General features: G+C 42.6%; 1 protein-coding gene across 1 annotated transcript in view; it reads right to left on the reverse strand.

The window, feature by feature from the left end:
- LOC126278778 (protein O-mannosyl-transferase TMTC2) overlaps window positions 1-21,974 on the reverse strand; it is a 990,803-nt gene that overhangs the window by 64,116 nt on the left and 904,713 nt on the right. The window lies entirely within an intron of this gene.

The following is a 21,974-nucleotide window of genomic DNA, read 5'->3' on the forward strand; positions in this document are numbered from 1 at the left end:
CACGCCCCGCTGTTACAGACTGTAAGGTCAAAGTCAGCGTGTAACTACTTATAAGTTGTGGTATTGATCCGAAGACCCAAAGTAGACCTAGTTATATTTATAGTAACATGCCACTTAAATTGTATATACGTTCCTGTAGAAAAGTTAGTAATGATGGAAAAATTCATGTATGGATGAAAGGACTTGGTGTACTTGCTGAAAATGTAACTGTAACTGGAGATATTGTATTGTACTACAGTTATTAATAAAGTGTGATCTTTGAATTCTGTAACCTGTAAGAGTAGATCTGGCGAACGAGGGCTCAAGGATGCAACAGTTTGAAAAAAAATCGAAAGCATGGTGCCGCACTGCCCGCTCAGCGCCTAGCGAGTGGGTGAGGCAACCCGCACGACTTGGCTCGGCGCACCAAGGTAGGCGTGCTGCGAGTATTACTACAAAGTCCGTTACCAGCGCGTTACGTAATGAAGGTCATTCGTCTCCTATATAAGCGGGCAGAGCACGTCAGCGGAACCATTCCGCTGTGAGCTCTATCTGCAACAGCATTGAAGCACTATGCCTCGTCGACGTGTGTATCGTCAACGCTACCACCGCATGCCTGATGTACAAACATACTATTAGCCTCGAGAATTAACTTGGAGGAAATGGAACAGCCCAAGCAGTTATATTAAATGGACCTATATTTTCCCTTCGCTGCAGGGTTAATCTCACTTTGGACATCGCTTCTGGAAATTCTGTTAGTGGTTGATTTACCCTAGCCATCGTTCGTTGTGAAAACGCCTCCCTTCATGGACTTGAATCTTTAGCCGATCGAGATGTCATCGCCTACAAGACGTGGCATTGTGGTATTACATCATTACTTTCCAAGTTTCGCCCTTCTTTTGTAAGTATATTACTTACCAAAGAATCACGTTGCGTAACGACCACGGCACTAAAACGTTAAACCGCTAGGCTGGAAAATGAGGGAACGAAGTGTTTCGTAACTGAGCCCTTCCATGTAAAATACTCGGTTAACTCGCTGCTTCAGATTCGGGAAAAATTCAAAATCTTTGTTTATATGTTCCAACGTTATCGAGTTCTTGGTTATGTTACGAAGAAATTGAGCATTACGGAAGCCAAAGAATGAGAACAATCAGGGAAGGTCCTACCACAACTTAAAGGAAAAAATGTAACAGTGACGTGTGAGGACGGCACATAGAAGCTGTATTTATTTATCACAACCTCGAGCTTCGCTCTCCTGGCCTATCACTAACGTCCACAGCCGCCAACAATATTCGCTCAGAAGCCATCACTCGGTAACTGGGCCACCCTGTCCGCAACTGGCTGTTTCTCTCACTTGCTCGGGGCCAATATGCCATCGTGTATATGATTCTTAATTTTATTTCCTCTCACTCTCTCTCAAATTTCAATAAGAGAAACACTCCGTCTACAGGCCAAAAGTGGCCCATCGAGACCATCCGACCGCCGTGTCATCCTCAGAGGAAGATGTGGATAGGAGGGGCGTGTGGTCAGCACACCTCTCCCCCGGTCGTTATGATGGTATTCCTGACCGAAGCCGCTGCTATTCGCTCGAGTAGCTCCTCAATTGGCACCCCGAAAAATGGCAAAAGCGCATGCCGGCCTGGATGGTCACCCAACAAAGTGCCGACAACGCCCGACAGCGCTTAACTTCGGTGATCTCGCGGGAACCGGTGTAGTCACTGTGGCAAGGCCGTTGCCTCAAATTTCAATAACACTTAACAAATTCACACAAGCATAACTTTTGTTCTTTCGGAGCCGCAGGGCAAAATATCGCTGATCCATTGGCATCAAAGCTGCCAAGAGGGAAAATAACACACACAAAATTGATTAATCTGTACCTAAACGTCAGATATATCATTACTCCTGCAACTAACATCCTAGTAACATTTAAATGCAAATACAAATTCCAACAGAGACAGCACATGGTAGCATGAATATTACGCGCAGCAGCACCTGATGATGGGAGTACGCCGATATGAGCTCATTGTGACCTGCACAACGAAAGCCATATAGAGAGCAGTACAACTGGTGTATTCTCATCGCAATGATGAGACAAGCGTAGTTTTAATAATTATCTTTACTTCTTGTAATTGTGTAGTTTAGTGCTTACCACTACCAACATACCAATTTAGCAGAAGTAAATCGAAAGAATAGTTTTACGTACAACTATAATTAACAAAAAAGGTCACATAAACGAACAACTTACTGAATACAAAATAACGTAATTCATATAGCACAGATTCACCCAACAATCCTGTTTCCTCCTCACGCAGAATTTCTTAATGTAGCTGACCACGTTTTTAGCGTCAATTGTTCTGCGAGTTCACATACCCCAATGAAGGTCACATAAACGAACAACTTACTGAATACAAAATAACGTAATTCATATAGCACAGATTCACCCAACAATCCTGTTTCCTCCTCACGCAGAATTTCTTAATGTAGCTGACCACGTTTTTAGCGTCAATTGTTCTGCGAGTTCACATACCCCAATGAATAAAGCCATGCCACTTCAGGAAAGGAACCACCATTTCAGGATCAACATCTACATCTTGTACTGACCGCGACAGCATACTGCATTACTGACATTGGTCAGTAGCAACTGAATTGTTCAGTTACTTTCTGAAATGTCAGTTGCAGACCTCTGTGACCAAATAATACTGGCACACCAGTGAGAAGTTCTAAATTGAGTAACGATTTTCTTGGTATTATTTCAAAGGCCTCATCTAATTTGTATATTTCGTGTTCAGTTAAAACTAATACGCCAATTGCCATACTGTCCGAGGAAGATGCCGAACATCATGCGATCCCCTTGCCTATTTATGGAGTGTTAGTTCCCTCGAAACACAACAGATTGATTAGGTTTAAACAGTGGTAAGTGACAAAAACATGGTTGCCAGTGATATGAACGAGTGCGGTGTTGCCTCGTGATGACTGGGTGTTATGTGGTGTTCTTAGGTTAGCTAGGTTAAAGTAGTTCTGTTATAGGGGACTAATGACCATAGATGTTAAGTCCCATAGTGTTCAGAGAGAGCCAGTGCGGTGTTCCTGCCAGGAAAATGCTTTTCAGGGACGATTTGTACAAATCTAAAGATGATGTGGGTAACTACAACTCCGATAAAGATCTGTGCGTCAAGAGTTCTCACTGATCAGGTAAATGTGAATATTTCTTTCAACAAATACACAAAGTTATGTCCCTCAGTACCAATGTTGATGAAGTGCGGTTTGGTAAGCTGCACACGGCATATATAAAAACTTTTTGTAGGTCCCCGTTTCAAACATGCAGAGCAACTTTCAAATGACTAATGGCATAAATAAATCTCCGTCGATTCAGATTGTACGCATTTTTTGAATGCCAGGATCATAAAGGACATAAAAGAATTTTTTAACTATTTAATACAGTAACTTCATAAGTAGCACTTGCGACACAACTGAACTGAGTAGTGGGGCGTAACATTCTAGAGGAGAGGTGTTTTCAGATTTGCCCCATATTTTACAAGCACTTTTTCTCGCTTTTTCTAAGCCGTCCCAGCCGAATTTTAAGATGGCTCCTTTGAAAGTGATACGGGTGATTTTCATTCCAACTGTAGTCCAGTTAGAGGCTGTGGTCTTAATACAATAATTCCAGTGAGGATGCGGTGTTATACTCCAATGTTGCAATAATTAAAGAGGCGCTCAAATCACCAAAATCGAAAATAAAGGACAGGGGGTACGACTTACAAAATTTTGAAATTAAATCACGATTTGGACAGAGTGATGGACTCATCATAATTTTGTGCTACCTTTCCGATACTTATCTTTAAACACAATTAAAACTAAAATAGAAAAAACTGATACTAGGGGAATCTGCCTTTCGTTTGCAGACTACCTTGCTCTTCTGTGATACGCCATTCACAAAGCTCAAAAACAAAATATCAAAGACAGAGAGGAAGGACTAGGGTTTCAGTTATAATTTGAATAAAAAGAAGTACATACTTAACAATAATCTGCCACTCAGAAGTGTAGAGAAAATGGAAACAGCCTTCAGACTTATAAAAGACATTTAGTCAGCTGCGCAATGTGTCTCTCAGGTGTGATCAGTTTTCTGACAGACTGAAACACTCTTCAGTGAAATCTCTTCATAAAAACGGTGACTTGGAGAATATAGACAATTACCGGGGAATTTCTTTGTTACCTGTGTTTTCAGAAGTTTTTGAGAAACCTTTGTGTAGGAAAGTAGTGATACATCTTGTTCTGGCGTAGCCACAAGCGCCGGAACGAAGACGACGAACACAAAACCAGAACAACGGTGCAGAAACGTCAGCCAATAGCCCACTGACAAGGACCACGCCACCCCGGGAGATCCCTCTGCAAGAATTGAATATAAGCACCGCTTCTGCCAGCCTCGGCCGCTCAGATCGTCCAGTATACATCAGTGGACAGTGACAGACCAGCACTCGCAGAACACATTGTTGTGATTGGTATCAAGAGCTTACTTGGACTTTATATATAGCGAAGACTATTACTGTATAAATGCAGAGTCTCGCGGCGATAACATTGAATAAAATGTTCTCGGGTTTCCAACCGCGTCAATTGCTTAAAATTACACGAGCTTTCAGCCAAGCACTCCTTGGCCATTGTCAAGTGTTATGACAGCCAGTGGGCTGTTGGTGCGCCCTTATATACGCTAGCTGCCGTCTGTGACGTCACTGGTGCCAATGACATGTTTTGAGTCGGCGTTCGATGTGCCCTCTTCAACCGCGCGATCGCTGGATCCCACGCAGCGCTGAGCTGCAAGCCACCGTCTCTATTTAGGGTGTTTGCGGTAATTTTTATTTCAATAGTTTCTTTTATTAAACTGTCCCAGAAACCGTTAGTGCTAGCCATGACAGAAGTATCGTCAAATCACCACGGCTTTTGGGACAGTTTAATAAAGAACGCTATTGAAATAAAAATTACCGCAAACACCCGAAATAGAGACAGTGACTCGCAGCTCAGCGCTGCGTGGGATCCAGCAGTCGCGCGGTTGAGTGGGGCACATCGAACGCCGACTCAAAACTTGCCTATATATGCTAATGTCACGGCCACCAGTGACGTCACAGACGGCACCTAGCGGATATAAGGGCCCACCAACAGCCCACTGGCAGTCATAACACGTGACAATGGCCAAGTAGTGCTTCGTCGAAAGCTCGTGTAGTTTTAAGCAATTGACACGGTTGGAAACCCGAGAACATTTTATTCAGGACTGTTACTGTTTGCATGTCACTTGTGACACCGATGTAATTCCGAAGTATTGTCAGTTCTGTTTTATAGAAATAAAACTCCCAATGTTATTTGCATGAACTGTTGTATAGCATTCCGAGAACGCTGCATCCCTTAGGCTCCCTGTAAGCGAAGCGTGAGCAAGCTCCTACACATCTTAGTGTACATTATTTACTGTCAGACGGGCCATTTGGTTTCGGGAAACGGTAATCGAAAGAAAATGCTATTTATTCTCCTATTTGTGATACATTGTGAAGGATAAGCTGTAAGTTGAGGACAGTAGCTAATTTCTGTGATTTAACAGAAGCACCTGATTGTGTGGAGAACGAAGTACTTTTGCATAAGTTGGATAACATGGGATCAGAGAGAAATGTCAAGAATCATTTACGTCGTATCTCGAAAGTAAGATGCAGATGGTTGTCCTCGAGGGTCAAGAAAAGCCGGCCAGAGTGGCCGAGCGGTTCTAGGCGCTACAGTCTGGAGCCGCGTGACCGCTGCGGTCCCAGGTACGAATCCTGCCTCGGACATGGATGTGTGTCATGTCCTTAGGTTAGTTAGGTTTCAGTAGTTCTAGGTTCCAGGGGACTGATGACCTCAGAAGTTAAGTCTCATAGTGCTCAGAGCCATTTTTGGTCAAGAAATAGGGAACAGGCGTGACTTTAACTAGCGTCCTGTAAAGTTCAGTTTTCGATCCATTTTTTTCTTGATCGACAGGGCGTCCGTACCTGAAGTTGCCGTTTCAAAACGCTGTAGAAAGAGAACCACTGTTCAAAGTAACATCAAATTTGAACGGCATAGTATTGGCGCATGGCGAACAGTCATGGAAAAAACAGTTAATATTTGACCTATAGATGGCCATGAAAGTGTCAGAACATTCACACCAGAAGACAAGCGGCACACGACTGCCCATCAGTTTGCGTGCGAGACGCCCAATGTGACTGTCTCCTTGAAGGATCGACAACATATGGTAAAGTTCTTTTACGAGAAGGGTGACTACCCGCCAGTAGTCCTATAGTGGTTCCAGACGCCCAAAGGTATAAAAAAAACCACTGGTCCATTGCTAAGGATGTGGAGAAAATGATTACAAAATTCTAAAAGACAGGTTCTTTTGAAATGCAAGGGACGAAAGCAGTTGGTGCAACGCGTGTCGAAGAAATGGCCACAGCACTGCAGAAGGGGTGGGCCATGGTTTTCAAATACGCAGTGCACGGGGAATCGTCTGAATGTTGTATATTCCAGCGATCACGATGCAAAAAATCCTACGAAGAATCCTGCATTGCTATCCATACAAAATCATTAATGTTCAGCAGTTGTTTCCTCCTAACCTTCAAGTAAGACAAACGTTCGCTGTGCAATTTCATGCTCGCAGGGATATTGACAATGAATGGGCGTAGAAGATTCTGTGGACAAGCGAAATCCGTTTCCATCTGCAGGGACACGTCAATACGCAGAGCTGCAGAATATGGGTAACGGACAATCTGGACGCACATCAGCCGGACGACTTCATTCTGCGAAGATGAGCGTGAGGTGAGGGTTTCACATAGCCATTATTTATTATCCTGTCCCCATGTTACTAGCATTCAAAGGCACCAGTTGGCTGGTCATGCCAGCACCAGCGAACCGGAAGTGTACATCATTTATTGTTTTAAAGCAAGATCCACTAATTTATACTGCTACTTAAAGTTTGGTTTTTATTCTCTTTTTTTAATAATCTCATTAACTTATGAGCTATAGGCTACGAATGAGTTCAGCTAGGTGAAGGCTGTACCTGTTATTTAATTCATCAGATGTTTCTTTTTCTTTACTACTGAACTGACTGATGTGTAAAGCGAAGCAAGGTATAGAAGTTAAACGTAGTCGACTAACAATTCACTTAAAAAGAGAATATCAGTTTTGGAAATTTGGTGCTCTAGCGGAATGTTCATGATTGGATGGATAGATCTGGTAACTAACGAAGAGACATTAGATGTAAACGGGGGAAGAAGAACTACCGGCACAACATGATTAAAAGATGGGGCTGATTGATGAGACATATCCTGAGGCTACAAGGATGGTTCAGTTTAGAAACGGATGAAAGCTTGGTAAGGACGTGGTGACGGGGTAAAACTGCAGAGGCAGACCAAAGCTCAGCTATAGTAAGCGAGTCCACATAGATGTACGTTGCTGAAATGAAGACGCTTGCACAGGACAGGCCTGCACAGAATTGCATGGAACCAGTCGTCGGACTGAGGATGAGTGCAGCAACAATAGTATTTATTCCGATATATTTATTCCGATTCTGTGGCTATATTAAGACCGTAAATAACCGCGTTTAGAAGACGAGTTCGACGAATCTCGCAATATAACTTAAATTTAGCACATAAAAATGAACAAAGCTGTAAGATTAGGCCTGGAAAAAGGTAGGTGCAGCAAAGCATCCAGTACCAAAGAAAGAGAAAATTTGGACTTAAATTCGTCAATGAACAGGCAGAAAATTCAATAATACTGGAGCCAGTCTGTCTGAGGACAATAAATAAGCACATTTCCAACATGGTACAAAGAAAGTGGAAAAAATCCGGAATGGTCTCTGTTCTGCTTTGCTTAGTCCAATAAAATAATAATAACAATAATATTAATAATACTATTAATAATAATAGACATATTACTAGTAGTAGTAGTAATGGCCTCGAAATAAATATTACGTAAGGCGAAGAGCACTCTCTAGCAAGCTAGCTTGTGATTAACAAACTGCAGATATCATTTCAGTACACTTGACAGTACTGAACAATGCAACCACTGTTGTGAATAAAAAGATAATAATGGTGATAGTAATAATAATAATAACGTAACAAAGCTTTACAGGGCTACCTCTGTGTGAACGTACTTTTAGCCTTCGCAGCCAGTTTCTGGCTGCAACGGAAGGGGATTTTTGTTCGGCGTGAAGATAATAGACCGGCACTTATCCTTGTAGACAGTTGGTGGTCGGAGCCGACTGTGTTTGTTATAAGGGCGAGTATTTTCCCCATGATGGCCGGTGTTTCAAACACTCATTGCAGAGGGACTCTTACAGCTCCTGACACAGATCCATTGCCTTACAGAATAGGTAAAAGTGAGAGCAGAAAACGGCAATGAAAATGCCTGCAATCCTCTTCAGATTCTTATTGGCTGAAAAGGTTTGGAACTCGCGAAATTGAGGAATAGCCAGGTAGCCATGTTGTGGTACAGAAGTTGTATGCACTCTATTGCGGTGTTTTTGTAGTGTTTTCTTAATGATCAACGAAGTTACTTAGTGTAGTGCGGAAGACTGAGAGAATGCGAACAGAGTGTGCGGCCGTGAATTTCTACTTAGCCAATTTCGTGGTTTTTCTGCGCCATGTCATAGATTAAAAATCTTTATTGTTTTAATTTTTAATCTGTGACATGTCCAGTGTTTGGCTCTCAAAATAATTTATTTTTTGTAAGTATCACGATTTCTTTATTATTCAATCATTAGAGTGATGATGCATTTCAGTGAGTAATATATGTCCGTATGTGGTTTAAATGATAGGTTCTGAAGAAGATTCCATTACTGGAATCGAAACCTAGGTAAACGAGAAAAAATTACCTTGCAACTGAAGGCTGAAAAAATTGTTTATTTTCTGACATAGATTTTGATCCGATGATGTCAAGCTAGACGTGCTGCGTCAATTGAGCAACGATTCTGGTACCGGTGGTCACGCGAACATTCTCACTCTTACAGATGAGGTTGTGAACGTCCACGTAGAACAGGCACCCACCAGAATGGTGGTACTGTAAGGGCAGCGGTGGTAGATCATACTGTTACCATAGAAGAAATAAAATGCCTTGTGAGCCCAAAAGTGCCAACCGGTTATTAGCAGTGGGAGTACGGGCACATTCACCTCTAGATCACTTTGTAGTCACGGCACAGCATCGAAGTCCAAGGCACTACTGGGTCGTCAGAGGATCACCTGCAAGATGGATGGCGTGCCATGGTCTTGAGCAATGAAAGCAAACTTTTCCTGGAATCGCGTACGATGTAGACCTGGTGAGCACTGCGTCACAGGGTGCATTCGTCCAAGACACGTTGGTCTCACTCCTGGTCTTATGCTTTGGGATGCGATAAGTTACAACTTTTGTTCACCACTGGTGTTCCTGTAAGGGACGCTAACCACAGTTCAGTAGGCGCAGAATGCTTTTAGACCCATTCCTTCGCTATTCTTGCAACGGGGAGGTGACGTGTTGTTCCGACAGGGGGATGCTCACCCAAGCACTGACCATGAAACTCAACGTGCTCTGCAAGGTGTGCAGTAGCTTCCCTGGCAAATTGCACGATCTCCGGACTTGTCACCAATTGAGCACGTGTGGGACATGATTGGACGAGAAGTCACTCGTATGACACATCAGCCAACAGATCTTACGGACCTACATGAATAGGTCGAGCAGATGTCGCATAACGTATCTCAGGACAGTACTCTCCATCTGTTCGATCGACTGGATGCCAGGGTCAGCGACTGCATTGTCACCCTTGGACGCCACACCACGTACTAATATGAGTGTTTCGGCGTGTGGCGATTCCTTGTACATCAGAACCGCTGGTGGTATTCATCTGTAAAGGTAATCAGTTCACGTACTCTATATACACTGGTTCAACACGTGAACTGGGAACGTCTAAAAGGAAGTATTAATTTTTTTTCCGGTAGTGTATATAGGTGACAACGAGCCTTCTTCTCTGGTACTACTCAATAGGAATCAACATGGATTGCGGAAACACCGATCGTGTGAGACCCAAATCGCTTTATTTGGTCATGAGACCCAGAAAATATTAGATACAATCTCGCAGGTAGATGCCATTTTCCTTGACTTCCGGAAGGCGCTCGATACAGCTTCGTACTGTCGCCTGATAAACGAAGTAAGAGACTACGGAATATCAGACCAGCTGTGTGGCTGGATTGAAGAGTCCTTAGCAAACAGAACACAGGACGTTGATCTCAATGGAGAGACGTCTACAGACGTTAAAAGTAACCTCTTGCGTGCCACAGGGGAGTGTTTTGGGACTATTGCTTTTCACAATATACACTCCTGGAAATGGAAAAAAGAACACATTGACACTGGTGTGTCAGACCCACCATACTTGCTCCGGACACTGCGAGAGGGCTGTACAAGCACTGATCACACGCACGGCACAGCGGACACACCAGGAACCGCGGTGTTGCCCGTCGAATGGCGCTAGCTGCGCAGCATTTGTGCACCGCCGCCGTCAGTGTCAGCCAGTTTGCCGTGGCATACTGAGCTCCATCGCAGTCTTTAACACTGGTAGCATGCCTCGACAGCGTGGACGTGAACCGTATGTGCAGTTGACGGACTTTGAGCGAGGGCGTATATTGGGCATGCGGGAGGCTGGGTGGACGTACCGCCAAATTGCTCAACACGTGGGGCGTGAGGTCTCCACAGTACATCGATGTTGTCGCCAGTGGTCAGCGGAAGGTGCACGTGCCCGTCGACCTGGGACCGGACCGCAGCGACGCACGGATGCACGCCAAGACCGTAGGATCCTACGCAGTGCCGTACGGGACCGCACCACCACTTCCCAGCAAATTAGGGACACTGTTGCTCCTGGGGTATCGGCGAGGACCATTCGCAACCGTCTCCATGAAGCTGGGCTACGGTCCCGCACACCGTTAGGCCGTCTTCCACTCACGCCCCAACATCGTGCAGCCCGCCTCCAGTGGTGTCGCGACAGGCGTGAATGGAGGGACGAATGGAGACGTGTCGTCTTCAGCGATGAGAGTCGCTTCTGCCTTGGTGCCAATGATGGTCGTATGCGTGTTTGGCGCCGTGCAGGTGAGCGCCACAATCAGGACTGCATACGACCGAGGCACACAGGGCCAACACCCGGCATCATGGTGTGGGGAGCGATCACCTACACTGGCCGTACACCTCTGGTGATCGTCGAGGGGACACTGAATAGTGCACGGTACATCCAAACCGTCATCGAACCCATCGTTCTACCATTCCTAGACCGGCAAGGGAACGTGCTGTTCCAATAGGACAATGCACGTCCGCATGTATCCCGTGCCACCCAAAGTGCTCTAGAAGGTGTAAGTCAACTACCCTGGCCAGCAAGATCTCCGGATCTGTCCCCCATTGAGCATGTTTGGGACTGGATGAAGCGTCGTCTCACGCGGTCTGCACGTCCAGCACGAACGCTGGTCCAACTGAGGCGCCAGGTGGAAATGGCATGGCAAGCCGTTCCACAGGACTACATCCAACATCTCTACGATCGTCTCCATGGGAGAATAGCAGCCTGAATTGCTGAGAAAGGTGGATATACACTGTACTAGTGCCGACATTGTGCATGCTCTGTTGCCTGTGTCTATGTGCCTGTGGTTCTGTCAGTGTGATCATGTGATGTATCTGACCCCAGGAATGTGTCAATAATGTTTCCCCTTCCTGGGACAATGAATTCACGGTGTTCTTATTTCAATTTCCAGGAGTGTATATAAATGAGCTAGTAGATAGTGTCGGAAGTTCCCGGATGACGCTGTGGTATACAGAGAAGTTGCAGCATTAGAGAATTGCATCGAAATGCAGGAATATCGACAGCGGATAGGCACTTGGTGCAGGGAGTGGCAACTGGCCCATAACGTAGACAAATGTAATGCATTGCGAATACATAGAGAGAAGGGATCCTTTGTCGTTTGATTATATGATAGCAGAACAAACACTGGTAGCTTCTGTTAAATATCTGGGAGTATGCGTACGGAACGATTTGAAGTGGAATGATGATATAAAATTAATTGTTGGTAAGGCGGGTGCCAGGTTGAGATTCATTGGGAGAATCCTTGTAAAATGTAGTCCATCAACAAAGGAGGTGGCTTACAAAACACTCGTTCGACCTATACTTGTGTACTACTCATCAGTGTGGGATGTCTACCAGGTCGGGTTGACAGAAGAGAAAGATCCAAAGAAGAGCGACGCGTTTCGTCACAGGGTTATTTGGTAAGCGTGATAGCGTTACGGAGATGTTTAGGCAATAGAGGCGCTCTGCATCGCGGTGCAGCTTGCTGTCCAGGTTTCGAGAGGGTGCGTTTCTGGATGAGATATCGAATATATTGCTTCTCCCTACTTATACCTCTCGAGGAGATCACAAATGCAAAATTAGAGAGATTCTGGCAGTCGTTCTTCCCGCGAACCATACGCGACTGGAACAGGAAAAGGAGGTAATGAAACTGGCACGCAAAAGTGCCCACCGCCACACACCGTTGCGGAGTATAAATGTAGATGTAAGCAATTCAAGTATTGCTATGTATATCCAAGAACAAATGATAACTAGAGCCTAACTAGTACTCATGAGAGCGAGATAATAAAAATAAAGCAAAGTGGAGAGCTCGCTTCCACAGTTTTCTCGTTGTTTAGTCGGTAGTAAACCTCATTTCCTGTGCGCACAAGTCGAGGTGGGGGTCAATTACCCTGCTGCAGTATATCAGGAGTCTCCATTGGCCCGCCTTATGGCGGGATGAGAGTGCAGAAGGGCAGGACATTTTTTGGGCCCTACACGGCTGCTGCTTCCAGCAGAGGCTGCTAGCGCCCCTAGTGAGTGGGGAGGGAGTGGGGGGGGGGGGGATGGCTCGCCTCCAAACAGCGGTGCGATTTACGGCCCCCCTGGGCTGCGGCGGGCCTGCAAAGCCCCCTGGAGTATCTTTCTTCTCTTCTCTACTAACAAACAGCGTCCCCGGTGCCCATCGGATGCTCGTCGGAAAGCTCTGCAGCGGCCGCCTGACGATGGATTTTCTCACCAGATCGTCTACTAGGCACAGCAGACACACCGCAATGATTTCCTTAATCCGTATCTGACATTCACACATTATTTTACGCAATGTAATACCTTAAGTACGTGGTCGGATTTTCATGCAGCGTTAATCCCTTAAATACGAATTCTTTTATGCAACCAAAAAAAAAAAAAAAACCTAAAATATGCCCATAAAATTTACCCGTAAACTGTTAGCATGAAGTGATACAAAAACTGAAATGGCATCATTTTAGTACAAATAGCAGCATGTCATTCTCAATGGAGAGATGTCTTCTGAAGTAAGAGTGATGTGCCGCAGGGGAGCCTCGTAAGACCATTGCTATTCTCAGTGTATATAAATGAGCTTGTGGATAACATCGGAAGTTCACTGAGGCATCTTGCGGATGATGCTGTAGCATATCGAGAGGTTGTAACAATGGAAAATTGTATTGAAATGCAGGAGGATCTGCAACGAATTGACGCATGGTACAGGGAATTGCAATTGAATCTCAATGTAGACAAGTGTAATGTGGTGCGAATAGAAAGATCCTTTATCATTTAGCTGCAATATGGCAGGTCAGCAGCTGGCAGCAATTAATTCCATAAATTATCTGGGAGTAGGTATTAGGAGAGATCTAAAATGGAATGACCATATAGAATTAATCGTCGGTATAGCAGATGCCAGACTGAGATTCATTGGAAGAAGCCTAAGTAAAAGCAGTCCGAAAACAAAGGAAGTAGGATACAGTTCACTTGTTCGCCCACTGCTTGAATTCTGCTCACGGATGTGGGATCCGTACCAGATAGGGTTCATAGAAGAGATAGAGAATATCCAACGGACAGCAACGAGCTTCGTTACAGGACCATTTAGTAATCGCGAAAGCGTTACGGAGATGATAGAATCCAGTGGAAGACTGCCAGAGAGACGCTCAGTAGCTCAGTACGGGCTTTTGTTGCAGTTTCGAGAACATACCTTCACCGAGGAGCCAAGCAGTATATTGCTGTCTCCTACGTATATCTCGCGAATAGACCATGAAGATAAAGTCAGAGAGATTAGAGCCCACAGAGAGGCATACCGACAATCTTTTTTTCCACGAACAATACGAGACTGGAACAGAAGGGAGAACCGATGGAGGTACTCAAGGTACCCTCCGCCACATACCGTCAGGTAGCTTGCGGAGTATAGATGTAGATGTAGATGTAGGTCTCAGGTAATTCCTTGTAACTGATTCACAAAGAAACGTTAACAAAACATGCATGTAACCTAGTACTATATATCATTTACGTAAAACTATTGGACTCACAATTAGTTTTTCATTTCCATTTTGTTAAAGTTCACAGTCGCTATATGTTTCAGGTGTTCGAAAGTAAGTCATCTCCCGTTGTCTCGGAAAATGTGCTTGCAGCGGTAGAAACTTCCCTCTGGCTCCCAGGAAAATAAGCGTGCTTGTACAAAAGCTGCTACTTGCCCCGCTGTTAGCGATGTGTTGTTCGGAAGTTCAGTGCGCTTACCTGTTAAAGTTTCTTCAGTATCGAAAATTCCTTCGTATCCTGAATTTTTTTTTTAAGTATGTCCTGAACTTTTGCCTCCACTGTTTAATCAACTCCTCCAAGGACAGAATAACTTTTAGAGACTGATGTTTGAACACAATAAACAATCAAGAGTAGAACTTCCAGTCTCCATAGAAAAAATAGTCACCGAAAGGTGAGAAAAATGAGCAGATGTATACGCAAAATTAGCTTCTATTTCTAGGGTGTTCAGAACATCTTGGACAGTTTTAACCGAGGCTGGATCAAATGAACGAACGAAGCTCTTGAAGGTTTCTAAACGTTCATTGTAGTAAATCACTGCGGACATACATGTGCCCCAGCGCCTTGTGATTGGGTCTGGTGGCAGGGGAACGTCAGGTGCTGGTCTGCTCTGAAGGACTGTTTTCTGTAAGGGACTTTAACAGACACTTTCTTTGTAGCAGACACCAAATTATCAACAGGATTAAAATCTGCACGATTGGTTTCAGTAACGCGACGCAACCCATGAGCATGACAAGTGAAATGTATCATATTGAGAATATAACTTTGAGAGCAGCACCTGCTTTGATCGTGTAATTTTTTGCATTAGTCACAAACAGCAATATAGGCTTCCACATGGAATCGATAGGAAATAAGGAAACTGTTATTTGTTACTTGAAACTCCAGTAAAAACTGCGTACACCGTACATTTTTGTTAAGGGATCCCATTACAGTATTTGATATAAACCATCCCTCACAGTCTTGTGTCTGGTCGATTGGCACTTATTTTTCTAGTCGTTTCGTCGTAGAACTGCTGTACGTAATTTTTACGTGTAGTGGATTTCTTCTGTACTTTGTACTCTGTATTCTTCTCAATGAAACAACACAAGGCAAGAGTAGTTAATTTCCACAGCCGAATATCTGCCTACAAAAATGATTCGCAAAAATCAAAAGAAAACTGTCTAAAATTACTTTTTGAACATACATATAGCATCATCTGGACGGGAGAATTTTTCGTGAATTTATGTCTTACGTTCTCTTTGTGTTTATTCATGTCCTCATTCTGAACTACTTGGAAAAGTTTTTCACTATGAACTGTTTTTTCACGTGCACAGCAATAAAATATTTTTCCACCTGTCGTTAGCATCTCTTCTTCGAAATCCCACTCATACTGTTGCAATCTAGCCTGATTATTTGTTTTTGCTTTCGGCAACGCACGTTATTGCGAAGAACCTGAAACACACTACCAAACCACTAGCCAGTAGACGAAGCTCACCACAAATTGAACTGATTTTCTGTAGACAGAGCGTTGAGTCAACTCAAGGTAGATAACTGAGGGAGGCTACGAAAATGAGTCATTCGTCCCATGAGTGTTAATTTAAATGTTATGAATATTATGAAATGAAGCCTTTTTATAAAATCGTATACCAGTTAAATAATAATATTAAAACTTTGCTTGATGTTACATTGTAAATAGCTCCAAAAGACAGTCCACACATCCCTTAATAACCAAATCTGCAGGGGGACGGGGGAAGTCCTGCAGCCAAGGACACGTGCTGCGTCAGCAAGCACGAAGGTTAATTCTGAGCAGTGAACAGGGAAGAAAGGAAAATCATAAATAAATACCTAAAAATAAGCTTTCAAATCAGCCGACTAAGTGAACACGCAATTTAAAACAACCATAATTTTTAAAGAATAAGTATGTTAATCAAAAGATACATTAACACAATAAAACATTTTCAATACTATTATGCTCATTTAGAAAAGAGGAAAATAAGGATTTATATGCACTATGAAATCCTTCATAAAACGTAAGAAAAATAGGCAATTCGAACATATAATCCAAATAGCATTCTTCTCGAATAATAGAAGAAAACAAACATTTGCATGAAAATCCGGTCCTCAGTAATGAGATAAAGGAAATTATTCAGTTAAGCGAGACGAAAATTTTATTGTGATGGTTGAATGGAATTCAATGGTAGGTAAAGGAAGAGAAGAAAAAATGTTGCATAATTCAATCATCACTACACTTGTTTTTTGAATCATGAAGTCAGATTTCAGACTGACTGTATAACAGTTTAATACACAAACTTGGAAACTAGATTTTAAGAAGTAAAACGTTTCCAGGGGGAGATATGGACTACGAAAGTAATATACTGTTTAAGGACAGCAGATCGAAACTGAAGAAATTGCGAAAAGTTAAGAATTTAAGATGGTAAGCTCTGGATAAGCATACGGGACCAGAGGTTGGTGGAAGTTACAGAGGGACCATTAGGTGAAGTTCGACTGAAGCAGGGGATATGAATGCAATAAAAGAGGTATGGGTAGCTTTCATAGATGTAATAGCGAAGGTAAAAGAGGTTTACATAGGTAAAAAGACAGCAATAGGAAAATTAAAAAGGCATTTATAAGTATGAGAAGCAGCTATGTGAATATCAAGAACTAAGATGGCAAATAAGTGCTAAACGGAGAAGGGAAAACAGAAAGATGGAAAGAATATATGAAGGGTTTACAAATTGGGAACAAATCTGTGGACAGTCTTTCAGAAATACAATGGGGAATGGGTGAAGTTAAGTCAGGAAACATGATACTGGAAGAAGAACTTGACAGAGCACTGAAAGACACAAGTGGAAACAGTGCTCCTGCGAAAGGCGAAATTCCGACAGAATCACGTGGATTATTGGAAGAGTCAGCCATTACAACACTATTTCACTTCAAGAAGAATTTAACAGTTCCAGTTCCAAAAAGACAGGTGCTGACAGGTGTAAATACTGCTGAACGATGAGCTTAGAAAGTCACAGTTGCAAAATAGTTGCTCGAATATTTACAGAAGAATAGAAAAACTGGATGCTGAACTCGGGAAGATCAGTTAGGGCTCCTGGAAAGTATAAAAACACGTCTTCTTTTAGTAGAAATGGAAACAAAGCTACGTATGTGGCATTTGTAGATTTAGCGAAAGTTTAGACAATGTTGACGGCCGACACTCTGAATTTTTTAAGATATTAGGGATACAACACAGGGAGCACAAAGTTATTTAAAACCTCTGTCGAAAAAAGACTGCAACTACAAGAGACGAAGGAGATTAAAGTGGAGCTATAGTTGGGAAGGGAATGAGGCAGGTTTGTGCCATTGCCTCCATCTTATTGAATCCGTAGATTGAGCAAATTGTAAAGAAAAACAATTTGGAAAGGAAATTAATGCTCAGGTAGAGGAAATAAAAACTTTGTGGTTTGCTAGTGACATTATAACTCAGTCAGAGACCCCAGAGGACCTGAGTTCAGCTGAATCGAATGAACGGTGTCTTGGAAAGAGATTATGTGATAGAGAGCAATAAAAGTAAACCAAAGTTAATATATTGTAGACAAATTAATTCAGGCGTTGGTGTGGGAATTAGATTAGAAAATGAGACATTAAAGTAGTAGGATTTTAGTCTTCGGGTGATAAAATAATTAATGATGGCCGGAATATAGAGGATATAAAATGGAAACTGGCAACGGCAAGAGAAGTTTTTGTGAAAAAGAAGAATTGTTAGTGTCTAACCTAAACTTAAGTGTTAGGAAGTATTTTATGAACGTATCTTGTAGCCTTGAGACATTTATAAAATGTGTAAAGTATGCTGAGAAACTTCCAGTCCAGTCTCCTTCATGAGAAAGAGAGTTGAATTAAATTATTCTCACGTCTGTAATGGCGGATTCCTATTGCATAGGGAAACACGAATTCAATTACAGCATTCACAGGACTGTAAACCAATCAGTTAAAAATCGATGAAATTAATCACAGTATGCATTAAAATCAGTTTCCTACAACCAGCTGCAAGCATCGATGACTCGCCGTGACATAGAACCATCGAATGGTGAGGGACAGAGCAAGTTTCATAATCACCAATCAAGTAATTCAGAAAATTCACAAGATGGGAAAAGTCTATGAAGTTCGGGGACATTACTTTCAAATTCAAGCTCCAGCCACGCGGAAGCCTAAGGACATCAGTCCCGTCTGCATTCAGAGAACTGGCGCCATCACAGGGCCACCAACCTGGCCGGTAGGACGCCGAGCTGCCCCTTCGGCTCAACGCAGCAGGAATCGTTTTCTATTGGGACCTTTCTTCTATCAGAGGAAACACGCTTCTGCGCTGCATCCGAGGTTACAAAACTACGGAAAGACTCTTGTTGCAGGAAGTAACAGAAAGTTTTTAATGCACTTGAATGATAAGCAATCACAACCTTAGCTACCGCCAGCATAGTCCTTAAAGAATGTATCCAGCATTCTATAACAGCCATTCTCTCTTCCAAGAGAGCAGTAACAGCTCACCTTCAGGACCTCCTCCTGAGAATATCTTAGTAAAATGCAGAACTAACGTTTTACCGTTCCATATGGGACAGTGTTCATGAGTCGCGAGATAAACAATCCCCATCCCGTAGGATTCTATACTCCGCAGGCCACCTTATGTTGTGAGGCGAAGGGGTTAAACATCTATCAAATGGCAAGGCTCAGACGGTAAAATAAGTATTTTTGTTACCAGGACTTGATGCATTCTCACAGTTTCATCACTAGTGGATGGCTTCTTTACTGCTGATGGCTCTTAAGTAAATGTAATTATCAGCCACCGAATCAAAGAAAAAGACATTGTCACTGCTCGTCAGTTCTTGGAACATGTAAGTCTGCAGGCTTTCGTGGCAGTTGTCATTGAAGTTAAGATCTTCTGAGTTATTAGGCCGCGTCGTGTTTCGTTTTAGAGGAAATATGACGCGGCGTAGTAACCCAGAAGAGTTTAACTTCAGTTCTTGGAACAGTTTGTGTATGAAATTTCAAGCTATTGCATCTCCCTCGCGAGTACGAGTAAGTGGAGAAAAACTAAACAAAACAATGATAGAAGTTTCTAAACATTGGCAACGTGATCATACTGCTCCTATTGTCATGTCACGTTCTCGTTTTTGCTTGAAAAATGGCTACGTATAAATAATAATTACGTATTTGTTTCGTTAATTTTGATTCGCTAAATCTAAAACTCTTCTTCCTCACAGGGTGGGGTCTGCGAGAGGGGAATTAGAGAGTTCTGCAAATGTTGACAAGCAAACCTTCTCGGAATCTGTTGAAAAAATTAATATGTGGGTCTCTGAGTGAGTAAATCGATGACTTTTTGTACTGCTTAGGTTTAATGTAAATCAAAAGATATTATATAGTTTACTGGTCCGTGGACCATGGTCGACGGAACTGTAGCAAAATGGTAGGGAAGGTTAGAGGGACATCCGTTAGTTTTCAGAAGGCGAAAACACGCCCATGCGGTAAGTGAAGAGCACCAGGAAAGTGCACCAACCGGGAACAAAGTACTACACGGTCATTGGCCACGAGGCAGTGCACGTCCCAGCGTGGGTGCATAGCTAAAATTTGTATAGTTATGAGGAATCAGTGTCTCTGGTGGATGTTGGTAACGCATGTTAAGGTACAGAATAATGCTACAGTGCTCCATGGCAACTCATAATTAGAAGAAGCGTCTAGTGTGAGCGACGTACATGTAGAGGTTATGCCCGTGCGAACCCGCTGACACCGATGTAGTGCTTCGTGTCTTCGCCTCCAGGCAAAGTACTGCTTTCTTTTTTATTGTAAATAGTATGGCCAAATATTTATTGTGCGTTCCTTCGTAAACTGACTGAAAAAATTCACCCCCTCCGTAGCCGAAAGATTGGCGGTGTTTCCTTCACCTTCGGTTCCCGGTACCTTCTCAAATGTTTCTGAGTTTGGACGTCTAGAACCAAGTCCAGTCAGCCTCGTGTGACCAGATAACCGGCTGCTTAAAGAATCAGTGCTATCAGTAGGATTCCCTCAGTGGCAATAGATGGAGGGACTGGCGACGTCATGATCACGTGTCCCACAATCATAGATCGCTTCTCGTACCGCCTTGTAGACAACAGAATGCTAATCGGAAACGGCCTACCATATAATGTGTGAGTGGTGTATACGTTTGTTAAGTGGAAAAATTTAATTTACAAATGTAATGGGATCGTTATTGACTAAAATCATATTACATTTGATATCATCCAGGTACAAAGTTTAAAATATACATTAGTACCACATTATTAAACAAAATATTTATACTTTCATAAACTACGGATGTTGCAGATTTGTATTTGCTTGAAAAAGATATAAGGGAGAAGACCGTGGTAGATTTTTTAGCCTTATTTCTATTGCTTAAAGTGTTCCTCAGAGATTCTATTTCTAAGATTCATTCATATAAAGTATGTCACTAAAAAAATGTGTTAAAACCGTAATTTACTGTGTAGGTGTCTGGCGCATCCGCGGTCTCGAATGCAGTCGACATAATACGATGGTAGTTACTGACGGAATAGAGGTCCCGTTACTTTCGGATGGCATCACAGAGGGGATTAGTTTTAGTTAAGATACTATTCTCAAAAAGATTTCTCTTCGTAACGTGATTCGAGTATGGTGAACCTGAAAGGAAAGCCATGTCTCGCATCTGCTTAACTTTTCTGTTTTTCAGCTGCTTGACACATGAAGTAAAACGTGATTGCTTGAGAATGACAAACAAAAGCAGTTATACGGGTAGAAAAGGTTCGAAAAGCAATCCCAGTCGTGCAAAAACCGCGTCGACTGGTAAGCGGAAGCAAGTTAATCGATATAATTTCATGAAAGTTTTTCGACATCGGCGAAAAATGCCAGCTGCGCTATGCTTGCACTGCCGATTAAAGTTCGTTCAATTTCAATATTAAAAAACACAAGCTGAAACTGTAATCGTTTGTTGCTGGAAAATCAACGTTTCCACGATGGCGGGAACTATATAACTCATGAAATATACATGGAATTACGTTCTATCTTTTTCTAGTTTGAGAGTTAGCGTCTTTTCTACTGTAGTGTATAGGGTTTATACGATGTCTTTTACATTCGATTTTTTGTGTACATTTTTATATCGACTTTTTTGTCGCAACATTGACTTTTGTTTCAGAGTGCCGCAATCTTTTTAACAATCATTTTTTATAAATATCCCTACTTTCTCAGTTAGACAATATCTTCAGTTTCAAAGCACTATTAGAAATATTGTTCTAGGTCCAAAACTGTGCCGTTCAGAGCTCCCATCCACCACTTTCGCACACTGTGAAGCCCTTTCATCGATGTTGCGTAGTGTCATCTAGATGCAAGCCTTTTAATTTAAAAAATGAAAAATGCAATCTTAAGTGTGCACAATGGAGGTCTAAAGTCAGTTTAGTAGTATGTTTGTTCTTTTACTGAGAAAGATCATAAATATCGGTTCAAATATCTAGCGTTTGGCTGATCTACCATCTTAAACGATTAAATAAAAAAGATTTCATTGCCAGATTTTTCGCAATAATTAAACTGAGTTAGAAGTTCGTAACACTTCAACAATAAGTTTAGAACGAATTTCATTCTAGGAGTACTATTCATGAAACATTTCAGATAAATGTTT

The sequence above is a fragment of the Schistocerca gregaria genome, chromosome 6 (assembly GCF_023897955.1).
Source record: "Schistocerca gregaria isolate iqSchGreg1 chromosome 6, iqSchGreg1.2, whole genome shotgun sequence".
Classification (NCBI taxonomy): domain Eukaryota; kingdom Metazoa; phylum Arthropoda; class Insecta; order Orthoptera; family Acrididae; genus Schistocerca; species Schistocerca gregaria.